Source organism: Ambystoma mexicanum, chromosome 12 (assembly GCF_040938575.1).
Source record: "Ambystoma mexicanum isolate Mex_15411 chromosome 12, UKY_AmexF1_1, whole genome shotgun sequence".
Classification (NCBI taxonomy): Eukaryota; Metazoa; Chordata; class Amphibia; order Caudata; family Ambystomatidae; genus Ambystoma; species Ambystoma mexicanum.
Genome location: NC_090936.1, coordinates 797,430,420 through 797,447,502, shown reverse-complemented (window position 1 = coordinate 797,447,502; position 17,083 = coordinate 797,430,420).

Below are 17,083 nucleotides of genomic sequence, written 5' to 3'. Positions count from 1 at the left end.
CAACACCAGGGAAAGAAATGGGGAGGAAAAAGACAGAGTTGTTGTGATGCTGGAAATGCATTGGAGGGACAGGGCCTCCATGTCTGAGTCCTGTACTCCTTTCATCTAGTGTGTTCTGTGTTATTTTCTACACAGGCGTCCATGTGGGACTCCTGGCAGTGCAGATCTTTCTCTTTTTGGTTGTGGTGAACAGACCCTTGGGAATACCCTTATGGTACCCATGGGTGGGGGTACAGCCCTTTACCCCTAGTGTATGTTTTTGGGCACCTGTGTGTGGCCCACAGAGCAGGGTATGGGCTGCTGGCAGCTCCATGCTGAATTTGACAGGTGCTCTGAGTATCCTCCATTAATTCCTGATAGGAGGCACAGTGGCCCCTGTGGCCTCTTGCTTTCTATTGCCTGTTACCTTGTTTTCCAAAAGTCCTGGGAAGGCCTGACTCTGTCCGTTCCCCTGACTGGCTGTTGGGTGGAAGTTCCATACATGGTATTGTGGGGAAGTCTAGGCCAGACTGGCTGGAGACTTCCTAGTGACTGCATGTTGTGGGTATGTCCTTGGGGTGGGACCTGGGTGAATGGAGTGTGTGACCAATATACCTTTCATGTTAAGGGTTTCTGGTTTCTGGTGTGTGACACAATGGGCCTCATTAAACGGATGGCGGTAAGGATTTACCGGTACCGGTAAAATACCGGTACCGGTAAATCCTTACCGCCTTACTACGAGGTCCCTTTGCGGGTTGGGGGATTTAACGCCTGCTTTTTGCAGGCGTTAAAAACCAACCCGCAAAGGGACCCAGGGAGCTAATTACGGTACCGCAATTTGCGGTACCGTAATTAGCGTCTTCCCCATTCCCATTATGCCAAATGGGAATGGGGAAGGGCAATGGTGGAAGGGGGAATTACCGCCCCGCCAACCTTGGAATTGGGCGGTAATTCCCCTTTCTGCCAAGGCGGTGCCGGTATTTTACCGGCATGAACCATGGCGCTAATAGCGCCATGGTTCTCCGCCATCAGTGTAATGAGGCCCAATGACTGAGACAGACCTGCCCGAAACTGGAATGAATGCAGTGTGGAGTGCTGAATGGCTGGGTACTTGTCCCAATCCACATTCCTTGTTGTGAGTGTCTAGATGGAGAAGAATGGCCTGAATGTACTGTGAGCCTGATTGCCTGATTGGCTGCCTGCCCGCATGAATGCCCTGCTGAATGATTGGCTGCTGAGCTTGGCCCAGCAGTGTGAATGAGAGACAGAACAGTATATCTGGGGACCTCTCACTTACTGGAATTGTTCAGAAGCTGAAGTCGAAACTTTGAAGCCCAGCTGGAAGAAGAAGGCTTTGCTGCTGCTTTCCTTCGACACAATCTAAAAGCTGCCATGTCTCCAAGAACTGATCCAAGAGAGGACCTGGCAAGGAGACCTCTTCCCGAGCTATGAGGGAACATCGTGCACCAGCTAACCTTCACCAAGGCTGCTTGGAAGTCAGTCCTCTAAAGGCTGCTGACCGGAGATGGGGGACCACCGAGGAATCTGAAGTGAAGCGCCAGGACATCGAGGCTATAGACAACCGCCACGGTTGACCGAGGTTCGGAGGACCATTGTAACCTCGTCGACTGGAGCCGCAATGCTCCATTTCCTAAGACATTTGAATCAAGGACTCCCTTGCTCATCACTGTCGAGAGATTAGTCCTACCGGAGAAAGTCAAGGTTGCAGACGAACCGAGTAGAATCCGCCAGTGGGTTTCCCGCCACCCAAAGTCCACACAGATGCAGACAAAGATCCAAAAGCCAGCCACGGTCGAGTCCTGATCGCCAACAACCAACGCCCTTGCTGGGCCTACGTTCTTCATTGATCTGCTTTGTGGAAGCAAACTATCATCATCGAGGTGCACCGCAAGTCTCATCTTTGCAGAACGTCCACAATCGATCACCGACGAGCACCGCGAAGGCCGAAGCTGCCATCTCGACAACATTGTTCACCTTTTCTTCAAGGGATCTCGACGATCCATGGCTCCTGCCTTAAAGGGAGTTCACTGAAGAAGGATCCGTTGACGACCTGTCGAGAAACTCTGCTAAGTAGTAGAACATTTTTAGACTCTGCTAAACAATATATGGATGGGCTTGTCAATATACTTTATTTACAAGATGCCCAGGTGGGGGAATCCTCACACAGAACTGTGCCTTTGGTAACAGGCAAAGTATTCTGCCCTTTGTTTAACCACTTGTTTCCCTCTTATGTCTGGTGTTGGTTCACATTGCTATTAGACTTTTATGTCATTGCAACTGTTAGCAGTTAATGCGTTTTAATGGAGTCAAGAGTTAACTGTGGTACCACATTGATATTGTACATATTTATCATTTTAGTATTGCCTGAGCAGTGTGTTAGTGTGTGTGTATATATTCTGAACATTATTTATATAAAGAACTGTGTTGTCACTAATATAGTGTGTGGATATTCCTGTGTGAGGGCTTGGGGACTACACTGTATTTAAGAACCAGCCTGCATCACCTCCTGAGAGCTAAGCCTTGATTGCTCGTCCATTGCTACTGCTTAGAGAATCTTGGCTGGGGTGCTCTGTGCTTCTACTCTGCCATATAGAGGGCAGGAGTACAGAAACACCCCCTCCAGTCTTTACAGTTGTGCTCTGGCAAAGCGTGTGGCCCAGGAGCGCCATTACACCCACCAAGACCCAACCATCCCCCATGCTAGGCCAGCCCAACATACTCCAAGATCTTTTCCTGAAGTGCTCTCAGCCATAAGCAGCCAGCACCATGTCCAGGCTCGTGCAGGAACAATCAAAGCCGTACATACCTTTCACATGCTTTCCAAATTGGTATATATGTCTTGAAATGTACATACTTTTTTGTTAGGGTGAGTGTTGTGTCAAATGAAAAGGTGAGCGAGCTCAACTTCCATTACTTGCTCAAAAGAGTTCCTTGTTAAATCCCTATCTCAGACATATTTCAAATATATAATTGTGGCCATTTCGATGTTCCCAAAATTCTCTTTGTTTTTATGCAAATCACCAGGCTTGGGCTCCATGAAGAGTTCGGCCGCTGTGTGACTTGGGCTGGTGCCACACCAATCGGCCCAACCCACAGCCTCTCTGAGAAGCTGGAGCGGGTTGCCAGAGGGATTTATTAACATTTCTAGACTGGACAAGACAGATAAGTTAAACTTTGCACGTAATTCATGCATACTATTACTGATCTGACCTATGCTAGTGTCCATAAAGAGATTAAGGCTGACCTGTTGAAAATATGTTTACTGCATCCTGTTGCTGCATATGAGTTTATTGGACATGGGGCCATGTATTCCCAGTGTATATATCAAAGACAGTCTTTTGCTCTCATACAAAATACAGTTTCATAACAAATACCAACAGCCACCATAAGACAACAATAACAAGTGTCAAGAGGAAATGTGAATCTAATGGAATTGCTTCCCTATGGTACAATAGTAATTACCCAAAATGAATATGCCTTCAACTATATCTAGTGCCCCCCTTTTCGAACTGGAACGCTGGAATATCCACCATGATGTAGAGATCACAGCTCATATTAAAGCAGTTCCAATTCATACCTTATGGACACATTCACTTTAATTTAGGTCCATCAGTGCCACAGTCCCCAACGATGCCAAATGACACCAGTGTGTTAATGAGCACAATCATCCAGTTTGTATTAATGTCAAGGTTGAAGAACTTATGTACATTGCTGAGCTGCCATTTGGACCTATCCTTGTCCGGAAGTATGGCCTTCAATGCACTTCTCAAGCGACGGATCGACCAGAGTCTTGTGTCTCAATGCAGGGTGCATTGGAAGCAGATTGCCTTTATGAGGTGAAAGGCAGGTGGATGATGGAGTTAAAGGAGTGCTCCGAACTGGCACTGTCAGCTTGTCACCGCGATACATTGCACAAGAGTAGGCTGTGATGTGAGTAGTGCGCGGTGCGCCGTGATTCTTGGGACTTTAGATATCTATCAATCTCCTCTGTGCGGTAGGTATATCTGTTTACTAGAGCTCAACGAGATAGGGTTATAGGCTTGGAGTTACCCAGAATGATCTGTTTCTGCCTTTAACACGGAGGATGGGTGATGCTGCAGAAGTGCACATGACCCTGCTTACTCAGGTACATGATATAAAAGTGTTATTTCAACCCAACTCTATAGCCCTACATTTACTGAACAGTGAGCCAGGTGTACTCACATGTCCCCAAACTGGTGCATGAACACACTGCGCTACATGCCAATTGCATCAGGGTTACAGGCACGTTCTTCACAGTGGAGATTTCATGTGTGGTCCTACTAGTCACGTTCGTCACTGCCTAGGGGAGTTCTGATGCAAACTACAAGTTCTTATTGGATATAACTATGGACAATGGTATACAATCATTCTTTCTCACTTGCAATGGGCTTCAATTCGAAGAAATCTAAAGATGCATCGGTTTTGGTTATATGTGTGCAAACTACAGGAGTTCCATTGACTTCCTAAACTCGTGCATCACCAACCATCAATCCAAATGAATAAACTAACAGCTGTGGGCCTCCACTTAAAGAAATGCTGATCTCTAAATCACTTAAGATCCGAATATGAGAGCTCTTGGCCCAGAAACAAGCCATCTGCTCACTTGTTGGACTGCACCTCTTGCCGTCTCTCTTGGTATTCTGATGTAAACATGTTGGGATTTGGGAAGGTAGATCGGCTGAGTGACAAATGAGAGTAAGGAAAGATATGTCGTCACTCTCGAAGAGAAATGAAGAGTTAGGGCCTGATTCACGAACACGTTTTTCGATGGAAGTCCCACTGAAAACACGCGTTTGTAAATCAGGCCCCTGGCGCTTGGTCGTGCTTTTCAGAATCACCATCTGGAAGAGGGGCGTGGCCATCCTCTCTGTGCATGTCCAGGCACGTCTCGGACAGCCTTTCCTATAACACACATTCACTTCAGACACGAGGCCAACGTTGGGAAAAAAATCCGTGCATGTCAATGCTGCACACTGTGTTGCCGAACTTCATTTTATCAAAAACAAGAGACCACGCGGTACGTGCATACAGTAATGTGAAATCTCACTGCACAAATGTGCATGTGTGCCCTTTTAAATTGGCTGTATTAGGAAATACAGGTCGTCATGTGTGGGGCCTTGCACTGGGATCAGCTCTATCCCTATGACTACTGAGAGGGAGCAAATCACCAAAACAATGTACTGCCTGCCTTGATCACGCTGATAAAAGCCAGCAGTCAATTGTGTGCACGTGTGGCTAAAGCACACACCCCACGTGCACGCTAAGGGCTTGATTCACAGAAGCGTTTTATAATGGTACAATCTCATAAGTGTCCCTCATTAAGGGGGGGAGGACATTGCTGTGTTGCTAAGATTACCATAAGGGGCCTAAAGGTGATTTGAATAAAGTTGTGTCCCTGGGATAGTGACATTGCATCTCCCCACTGGTCGATTTCCAGGCTATACAAGATGGCGTGGCTCAGAAATCTCGTACAGCCAGAAAATTAACCAATGCGAAGGACGCCACGTGAGTCCCCTGGTGTGCCCTGGTGGTATGGCTCTCAGCGGGGTGCTCCATCTCATTACAGGCATGCCACTGCAAGCCACGAGCACTGTTTCCCTGCTCATCTGGACTGCACCTGGCAGATGTAGCCAAGGCCCTCCAAAATCACCAGGCCACCACACAATACCTGGATCCATGACTCAGCCCTCTAGCTGATACACTGAACTTCACTGGGCCACAACTGGATGACGTGCAACAGTCGTGACTCAGCTGCCCCCAGGCATTGCAGTCTTTCTTTGCTGGGCCATACCTAGCCGACACAGCCTGGCAAGGAATATCCAAACACACCACCGCCTTGCAAACCCAGACAACCCAGCCAATTCCCTGCATCCAGGGCTTTACGTGGGCCAAGGCTAGCCGGAGCAGAGCTACGGCAGGCTATGACAATTGTGTCTAAGACCGGGCCGCGTCGGGCCACCCCCATTTCATTCGAAATGCATGGATCATCGCCCTCGTGGCCCAAGTGCAAGGGTGATGATCGATGCAAAGTGGTGCCACTTTTAGACGGCGACAGTTACCTGATTTGAATGCCTCCTGTTAGGCCACGGCCTTTTGCAAAATAGAGCTGGTGCTCTAATGGGGGCGTGGCCTGACAGCTGGCATTCAGGTAAGGCAAGTGTTGCCTCTTAATTCTGGTGCAGACCCCCTGCCAGCCCATGCCCCTTTTTGGCCATGCCCCCCGTAAGAGCCCCGGCTTGATTTGATAGGCCGATTAAAGCATCTACCTCAGTAGGAACCATGTACCCCTTTTAAAAAAAAAAAAAAAAAAATCTAGGACATAGAAACTATATAGACCTTGCCCTTGGGCCGTACTGGGAGTAATGGGCCCATAAAACTCAGTAAAGGCCCATGCTGCGCTCTGATTTTTTACTCGGTCTCGGATTTCGTAACTCCTGGTATGTCCCTCAGGCTATTCTTTAAAGCTTAACTATATCCCGGATTGCTGAAGCCAGGATCCAGACGATATCTAAGCAAAATTAGGTCTCTTGCATTGAGGAAACAAGTCATGGCCAGTCTTGCGTGTGACTGGGGATAAGATTTAGAAGTTGCATGGATGTTAATTAAGATGCGTGTTGAAATTACTGTATTGGGGTATGGAAGATAACCACCACTTTTTGCTTATTTGCACAAAATATACACACATGGAGGCAGTAGTTGAGACTAGTGCAACTGAAACATAATATCAATTACTGATGGTCTCTTTTAGAGTTTATTTTATGGCAGAACATCTGCAAGTGAACTATGCTCTTGGCACTTCTGTAAGATAAGCTTTTCTATTAAGTGGTTAGCTTAATCCTTTGCATGCCAACATGTTTTACTCGTATTCATTGTGTTACTGGATTTTATCATGATTTTTATGTTCGGTGTGTTTAATATGTGCTGCAGTTTTTAATGGGGAAATCATAAATGAACATTAAGATGTGTGTTTAATATGTGCTGCAGTTTTTAATGGGGAAATCATAAATGAAAATTAAGATGATGCTACTCAAATCTGCCCTAGTGCCCTTTGAAAGTTTCTAGCTGTTTGCATTGACACCAGTTCTATTTCTACCTCACATCTAACAACAACTGGTGCATTTTCCATTGTGCCAGTTTTTTGATATGACCGTCATGGGAACGCCCTACTGTTTGTACGTATGTGTGGATTTCTTGTGGAAAAAATGTGCTCAATGCTGTGATATGCTGGAGACTATGGGCCTCATTGCAACGTAGGCGGTAGGAGGTTAACGGCACTGGTAGAGCTGCCGGCGCCGTTAACCCCCTACCACCTCATTACGAGGTCTGCTCACGGGACCCGCTAAGGACGCCTGGTAAAACCACTTTAAAATTGGCTGTACTAGGAAATTCAGGTCGTCATGTGTGGGGCCTTGTACTGGGATCATCTCTATCCCTATGTCTACTGAGAGGGAGCAAATCACCAAAACAATGTATTGCCTGCCTTGATCACGCTGATAAAAGCCGGCAGCCAGGTGTGTGCACAGGTAAAACCAGGCGTCCTTAGCGGGTCCGGCGAGCAGACCAGGATGCTAACAATGGGCCCGTCATTAACGGACCCGTTGTTAGCATCCTCCGCATTCCCATTGAGCCCTATGGGGGCTCAAATGGGAATGGGGATGTACCGGGTCCGGGTTTCTTTAATGGGGAAATACCGGACCCTCCAAGGTCGGAATGGCCCAGTATTTCCCCATTCAAGGAACCCGGACCCGGTACCTGGGATGGGGGAAGCCATGCCGCTAAAAGCGGCATGGCTACCTCCATACTTGTAATGAGGCCCTATGTGTTTTTGTAAATCCAACAGATTGTCCACAAGATTGTGGAACTCTCCCGTCCCCTGCACACCCTTTATACTGTAGAAACAGTCAATATTTCTATACAATAGTAATATTCAGTTTCTTTCAGAAAAAAGAAGAAATTAATTAGAGAAGCTAATTCATGACACTATTATAATAAAACAGAATGATGGGGACCATCGGTTTTAATTGAATTTTAAATTAATTGTTACAGATATGAATTTCAATTCATTCATCATCCAGTCTTTGTAAACATAATAACATAAATGTATTCATTTTGAGGTTACATTCAATATTATAATACAAGGGCATACAAGGTACTCATCACACTTTCTATGTAATAGGCTTTTCACATGATATATCCAAAGAAAGTAATGATGAATATTTTGTCGACGCGTTTCGGGGTGTCCCCTTCTTCAGGAATTGATAGCCCTCTTCATTGCCGTTAATCTTTGTTTCGTCTGGATGTTCAATGTGGAATATCCTAACTGGATTTATTGTCAATAGCAATATCAGCTCAATAATGGTTATACAACCTTTCGGTATTTCTGTAAGAAGCTACTACATCCATGGAATGGGTCGCTGTGGTATGTAGAGAGTCCTCAGGTACGGAGGTAGTGCAGTAATGGGCGATTCCTCAACTCGTGTCTGTAAAGACGCGATCTTGTATACTCCTTCCTGAGAAGATGGCCGGCTAGGCAACACAAATATTGGATTCTTGCCCTATGTGTTTTTACCAGGTTTGGATTGGCTATATTTTGATCATGAATTATCGCATGGTATCTATTCACAAGAGGCCTGTGGGTAATTCAAGAGTTCACAAAAATTGAGAGGCAGAGTACGAGCTAATAGGGAAGTGCCCTTACTCTATATACTTTGTAACATGAGGAATTAGGGCAAAACACAACTGTGGTGTGATTTGGTTACAGCCTAAAATGTCTGTTTTTCCAAGCACCTGTTTTTTGGTAAAAACCACTGTGGTTGATAGCAGAAGTATTTTTAAGGAGCGAGGAGAACTGCTGTGGAAAACAACAGCAGTAACAAGGCTGTGGAGGAAGACAGAAAAGGATAGGGTGAATGTCTGACTGTCCCTTCCTCCCGTCCACGTCTAACCCTATAGTGCGCTGGTGTGCCGCCTACAAACAGAGGACAGGATAAGAAGATAAACTACTTACTTCTATTTATTGTAAAACATTCAGCCTTGTTTCAATCATGCCCATCAACCACTCTCTTCCACTATGTGTATGTATTGGAAGAGACAAATAGCCAGACAACAGATCGGTGCAGTTAGTGGTTTATTGTGCAAACATCCTCTGGGTTATACATAACTTTAATGACCAAGGGATTGTGTGTAGACCATGTGCACCAGAGTTCTTTAAAAAAAGGGGACACAAAATACAAACACTCCACATTTGTGTCACAAACCAACAAAAAAGACAATACACACTCCACTTGTCGTTTTTCAGGATGTTGGTACTACAGCATCAAGTGGGGTGAAGTAAAACATTGCTCACATACTAAAAGGTAGGTTGGTGTCTATCTAGTGTAGCAATTACTGTCTAGCAGTTTCAGTGGAAACTTGTTTATTATGGCCACTTTCTTCAGGACAATATTTTGGTTTTCGACAATAGAATAGGTCAAATCGGTACCTACCAAGTGTCAGAATATAAAAAGGCGGAATTGTACTTTACCACCTCCTTTTTATGTCTTGGGGCTGGAGCAGACGGGTGACCCTGTGTGTAAAACAAAATACACTTCATTCACCATTTGGCTGTTAACGGCCAGTATATGGCTTTTGAATAAGCAGTTCCATTAGTGCCATTCATTTTTTTTAAAACACAACTGGTGGTATGAAATATCACCTCCATCACAATTAGCAAATACAATGTCATACATTTCTACCTATGATCCACTCGTTTGTAAGTGTATCCACACTTTTTCACTACTATTTTAGACATAGATTTTTCAGTGTCTTGTTCTCATAATCGTGCCACATGGCCAAAATTCCACAATACATATCATGCTGTTTTGCCCATGAACAATCCAACTAACCTGAATACGGAAGGTTGGTTGTCCTTGTTCCATATGTGTCATCTAAGTTCAGAAGAGTGATGTCCCCGGTAGGATGGTAGTGATCCCTGGTCCTAGTAGAGAATAGGGAAGGAGGGGCAGGACAGAACAATAGCAGGCATCCGTCACTTATGTTTATGCCAAAGAATTGCCTATACATACAGCGTGTCAATGTGGCCAAAGCACGGAGCGGTATGGCTCTTCCAGCCCAAGTCCCAGCCCGTGCTGAGCGTGCCCCATGCTACATGTCATTTTCACGGTATCCTTGCGCATGCCGCGGGCTTACCTTGCTGCTTCGACTGCAGTGACTGCGACCTGGCTCCCGTGAGTTACGCACCGCCGGTGTAGTGGCCCATTCTTTATTGAATCAGGGGTCATGGATGCCCACTGCATGCATCACGTGTGATTCAACGAGTGTGGTCACGTGACCCGGATGTTAGGCAGACAGGCAACTGTCCTCATATTTCCGATGTTGCGAAATAGAGGAATATTGGTTCGATCCTTGTATATTCATTCAGAAGACATCCGCCATTGGATTCAATTAGAACTCGATAGATGAATTAGAACAGGATTTTTGTGATATCGCATGTTATTTGAAACAAACGGTCACGTAACACGGAAGTCAGGCAACTGTCCTCTTCATTCGAATGTTTCGGAATAGCGGATTTTCTATTGAATGCTCAAGCGTTTGCAAGGAAGGCATCAGCAATTGGAATACATGCTTAGTCCATCCCATTGTTTCAGAAGGGCCTCAGTCCCACATCAAATAAGGGCATGATGTTTATGCCTGATCATGATGTTTATACCTGATCAGTGTACACAATGTCTGGGTTACAAAACAATGTACAGGTTGGCACATATAGCAGGATATATATAGTGCCTCAGTGAATCCATATGGTTCTTCAAGTGGTGATTAATAGATGGTATATAGTATGTATTATATGTGTAATATGGCCAGTTGCTGTACAGAGCCTGTTTTTACATATTATATGTGTGTAGAGGTAAATGATGTATAAGTCCATTTATATTGCACACCTCTGGTTATGAGGTAACCACAAAACATTTGCAGTAGCTCAATTGATCATAGCTAATGTTTGCCATGGGATACTCTCATTTAGTCCAATTTGGTCTGTTTTTAGCAGGAAGACCCACTTTTGCTCTCTTTTCGAGAGCAAATTGGCCTTATCTCCACCTCTTTGTGGGTAATTTACTTTTTCTATTATTGTCCATTTGATTTCATTGGCCTTATGCTTATGGAGTTTGAAATGTTCGACCAATGGGGCATTTTCCTGTTGAGTTCTTATACACGACAGATGTTCTTTTATACGCTTTTTCACAGGTCTGGTGGTCAAACCTATGTACTTTTTATTACATGGACAGTTGATCATGTAAATTACATTTGAGGTATTACAGTTTGTCAGAGACTGTTGTCGCCATGGTGTTGTTAGTCCAAGATCCAGTGTTTGAGCTCTTTTTGTTAGTGAACACACATTGCATTGCCCACATGCAGTGTGCCCCAACGCCGGTGCAGAGTTCCAAAGCGTGGTTTGTGTGGTGGCTTCCTGAAGTGGTATGTAGGAATGTATCAGAGTATCTCTCAGATTTGTCCTCTTTTTGATGGCAAACCGTGGTTTTGGGATATATTCAAAAGTGGCCATAGTTTGATGATTTCACTCTTTATTTGGTTCACCTTATTAGAATAACTGAACACTGCCGTGATTGTTTTCTCACCTATTGGACGTTCTTTCTGCTGTAACGTGATGGCTCTTGGGATATTTCTGGCCCTTCTCCTGGCCATTTTGATTGTTTTTTTAGAGTATCCACGTTCCAATAGTTTATTTTCCAGGATATTTGCTTGGGTGTCATATTCTTGTAAGCTTGAGCAATTCTGACTGTAGCGCAAAAATTGTCCAACTGGCAAGTTTTCCCCTAGACTTCTCGGGTGGAAACTTGTGTAGTCCAGTAGGGCATTTGCGGTCTGTAGGTTTCCTAAAGACAGTCGTGGACAGTTGTCGCGATGGTGTTCCGAGAGTTTAACCAATTCAGGAAATCCAAAAAGGAAGCTTCTGTCCCTGTTTAGATCGCCAAGATGTCATCAATGTATCTCGTCCACAGGGAAACCTGTGATCTAAAAGGATTAGTTGGTGTGTAGATGTGTAACTCTTCAAATTCCGCCACATAAAGATTTGCTAGGGATGGAGCAAAAGTGGCCCCATTGCAGTCCCTGAGCATTGTTGGTAGAAGGTCTCTTTGTGTAAGAAGAAGTTCTGGGTTAGTGCCAATTCTGCCATTTGCATGATTACTTCTATTGGAACTGCCAGAGCGGTCTCTAGCTCTCAGAGCACTTTTTCCACGATTTGCAGGGTAGCTGCTTGAGGAATATTGGTATATAGCGCTCCGATGTCAAGTGTCACCAAGAATTGTGTGGCTGGATCAAAGGTGACATTATGGAGCATATTCAGAATGCTCATTGTATCTTTCAGGTAAGAGCGCATTTTTGGAATCTCCGGTCTGAGGGAAAAATCCACAAACTGTGATAGGGGCTCCAATATGGATTCAATCCCTGCTACAATAGGTCTTCCCGGCGGGGGTGATGTGCTTTTATGTACTTTAGGTAGTGCATAAAATACTGGTAGTTTGGGAAATCTGGGAGTAAGAAATGCTGCCTCTTTGGCACTTATATAGCCCTTGCAGGCTGCTTCTTCCACGATGTTAGCAATGGTATGCCGTAGGGAGTCGGTGGGATCCCCCGTTAGGACTTTGTAGTGATTACAATTATCAAGGAGTGTTAAATTCATAATCACTATGGCTCCTCCTTTGTCAGCTTGCTTGATGATCACCGCAGTGTTTTCGCTCAGGCTTCGGAGTGCCTCCTGTTCAAGTTTTGACAAATTTTGAAAGCTAGATTTCTCTTCTCTTTCTAGTTCCTCTAGGTTCTTAAAGATAGCTTTCTCAAATACTATCGATTCTGCAGAGACATTTGGTGGATAAAAAGTTGATTTTGGATGTAATCCTGTAGTGTCATGTTCTCTTCTGACATCTGTACTCAGCTCTAATTGTCCGAAGTATTGTCGTAGTCTGATATTCCTCATTAGTCTGGCTACTTCGATTCTTATTTGAAAAGCATCATGTCGAATTGTTGGAATGAAGCTTAGTCCCTTATGGAGTACCCTAGTTTCTGTGTCAGAAAGGTTGTGATCGGACAGGTTCATAACTAATAGTTTTGTTGTTGTTGTAGATCCCTGCCTCTGCTCCTCGTTACTTGTGGTGATCCCTGTGCTTGTCCCCTGCCGCGTCCGCCTCCTCTCTGGCCGCAGTATAAAAAGGAGGCCTTCCTGTTGGCATTGTGTCCTCTCTGGTTGGTGTTGGCAAACTGGACTCTCCTATCCCCCGATTGATCCCGGGACCTTGAGTTGTTGCGTTCTTGTTCCCCTGAGGTTCCTGGTCTGCTTTTCTCATCTGAGCTTCCACTCAAGAAGCTCCATAGGGCAGGTGTTTTCACTTTTTTGTTATGATAGTTGTTTTGCCTCGGTTGCCACCCCCGCCTGCTTGCATTAGACGGTTGTTGTGCCGTCCCTGTTTGAGGTTCCTCGTAGTAACTGTCGGTAATGTATGTATACGTTTTTTCGTGTGTGAAGGCTGTTATGTCTTTTTTGAGTTTGTTGATTTTCTTGTTTAAATTCAAATCTTTGAATTCTTTGATCAAGGAGTTCAACAGAAGTTCTCCTCTCTCTCCACGGCACAGCAAATTGCCACTCAAATTCAAAAAGATTTAGATCTAGAAGAAGCCAGCTTCATAACTAACACAGCTATTGTTAATGCAAAAAACCAACTGACAGATCTTAACAAACAGTTCTCCGATTTCAAAACTGCAACTCTCAGTAGAAAAACTAAGAAACTCCAGAAAGACATTAAGGAGTTTCAACTTGAAGTCATTTACCCCTATATCTTTGATAACTACATCAACAATTTAAATGCAGGATTGGCTCAAGGCACAGGGCATCAGACACAGAGAAACAGTCGAATAGGAGCAACTTTCTCTGGTTCCAGTAGTGGGTCATCAGCTGACGACCAATCCAAACAACCACAACAACAGGGTCACCCATTGGCAAACTCAGCCTATCCCCCCCTTCCTTTTTTCCTTTTTTAGGAGGTGGAGGTTTTGGCAACCCCCAGTGGGGTTTTTCACAAAGGGGTTTTCAACCACGTGGAGGCAGAACAAACCAGCGTCCCCGATGCCCCGACCAAGATACTGAACCCCAATGCTGATCTTGAAACAATCCCTATTTACAATTTAGCTGGAATTCCACTCTCAGAGGCTGAAACCTCAGTTCCAACTAAAGGCCTATCATTCGTACCAACAGGGTGAACCGACTGGTACGACTCTGAAATGGAGATTCGAACTTTCCTAGGTAAAGTAAGACTACAAACATTTTTCCAAGAACACAACCTAGAGGCAGAGGAACAAGAGGAAGATACTGGTTTACACAATCTTTCTTCATTTACGCCCCCTGACAGTCAAATACCCAGAGAACTCCTTACGTTTGAAAGATGCATCTTGAAAGATTTTGCCAAACTACAAACCAAAACAATCAAGACCAAACATAATTTGACTCTAGCTGAGAAACAAGCTCTGATATTGCTTCAAAAAAACAAAAATATCATTATTAAACCATCGGATAAAGGTGGTGGTCTAGTCATCATGACCATCAACCAGTACAAAAATATGGTGTTGGCATTACTTAATGACATAGACAGCTACACTGTTCTTTGTAAAGATCCAACACAAGAAATATGCCAAGAAATCTCTGAAACTGTCAACTTCGCACTACAATGCGAGTGAATTTCTAAAAAAGAATCTGAATTCCTAATCAGACCACGAGGCAGAACCCCTTGTTTCTACGTGCTTCCTAAAATACACAAGGATCCTGTCAACCCACCCGGCCGCCCGATAGTTTCAGGATGTGGATCCATCATTGAACCACTTTGTAAATTCATTGACTTCTTCCTGCAACCCATCAGTACAAATACATCCACTTACCTCCGGGACACCACACATACCATCACCATATTTGAGGGCCTAGAATTCAACCCGGCTGAACAACTCTTGGTAAGTATGGACATCAAGTCACTATATACGAGTATTCCTCAGGAAGAAGCAATTGAATGTGTCAGGGAATGGCTTACCGCTGAGACTTCAACCAACAGGACCCCTGCCAACTTTATCCTAGAGCTAATGTCAATAGCGCTTCGCAGAAATTTCTTCACCTTTGACAACTCACTATACCTACAGACAAAAGGCACTGCCATGGGCACAGCCTTTGCCCCTAGTTTGGCAATCCTGTTCATGGCGAAATTCGAAAGGGACTTTGTACTTTCAAAACTTAACATGTGGCAGTCTCAGATCAGCCATTTGTACCGGTACATAGATGACGTCATCTTTATATGGACTGGTACCACCCCTCAATTAACAACATTTTGGACCTGGCTGAACACATGTAACACTGATATTCAGTTTACCATGGACCATAGTAATTACGAAATTAATTCCTGGATCTATCCATCCGACAAAAAGATGATAAACCAATATGTGATCTATACCGTAAACCCACATCCAGGAACACTTTACTACACTATGCCAGCAATCATCCTGCCCACACCAAGGACAACCTACCCTACTGTCAATATCTTTGAATACGGAGGAATTGCACTGTGCCTGAAGACTTTAATTGACATGCAGAGAGCCTAAGCACCCGATTACGAGTAAGAGGTTACCCTAGAAAACAGTTGGAACAGGCTAAGAAAAGAGCACGTAACAGCAACAGAGATACTCTTCTTGAACTACAATGCGATATCCCTGACACCAAAGAAGATCGCCTCACCTGTGTTGTTACTTTCGGTACCCATACCTCACAAGTCAGGAAAATTATCACCAAACACTGGCACATAGCACGCCTGAATCTTCCGGGTGAACCAACCCCTAGATTTGCCTATAAAAGGGCCAAAGATATCAGCGAATAGTTGGTACATTCCCAATTCCAATCAAGTAGAAATCCCATGCGGACATTAAGACCACTACAAGGTCATCACCCACGCAGCAGCTGCGTGGCATGCCAATTTACTAAAAAGATGAGCAGTTTTCAAATCGGACAACGGAAATGGACACTGAGGGATCTTACTAACTGTAAGAGTCAGAATGTGGTCTATTGTATCCAATGCCCATGCAGCCTCCGGTACATAGGCCAAACCACAAAGAGCAGTCAACATTAGGATCTCGGAACACAGGTCCAGAATCAGATGTAAAAATTTAACAGCACCCCTAGTGGAACACCTTGGTGGGTAGTTGAGAAAATCAAGGAAAGTCCTGACACTCAACAAAGCCTTCTGAGAAAAGAATCCAGATGGATTCATCGACTAGACACTTACAATCATGGTCTGAATGAAATCTTTCAACCATTAATATAAAAAAAAAAAACGAAAAAAAAACCCACACTGGTATTTGGATGGTGGACCAGCACTACATTCCCTATGTATTGCCAGTGTCACTACAACGCCAGGGAATGAAGTCCCTGCCACCTGAATGCAATCCACATATAAGGGGGTCTCTTTCCCCCAGATCATCCACTACGACAACAAGAACATTTTGTTTTATGGCCCGACTATTCCCCTCATCACAACATCCCCATTAAACACGACGTCTTATTTTCTGTTCGACCGAGTGCTGCTCCCATGTCCTGGCCACTATGACCTACCCCCCCCCTTTTTCTGATTTATGCAAAGAGTGATTAATTTGTCAGCATGTGGCAAGACACCCTTTCTGTCAGCTCACAATGCTAAGAGACTGCCAATTTGACATGCCTTGAATCTGTCCTCCCGAAAATATGGACAGGTGCATTTCTCCCTTCAAACCCCTTTTACTTTCATCTCACAGCGCCTACCGCGGCAATTAGCCACTACATAGAGTCCCCTTGTGAAGGACGGAGACTGGTGAGTACTGACATCCTCTCCCCCTGTAACTCCGAGTGGCTTACACTTCTAATTGCCATGACAACGATCACAAACATAATCACAGCGAATGCGTGATCACTGTTGTTACGGACTCATTAGCAGGTAGACACTGCACGTACACACCCTTCAATCCAGGCAGGACGGGCGAAACG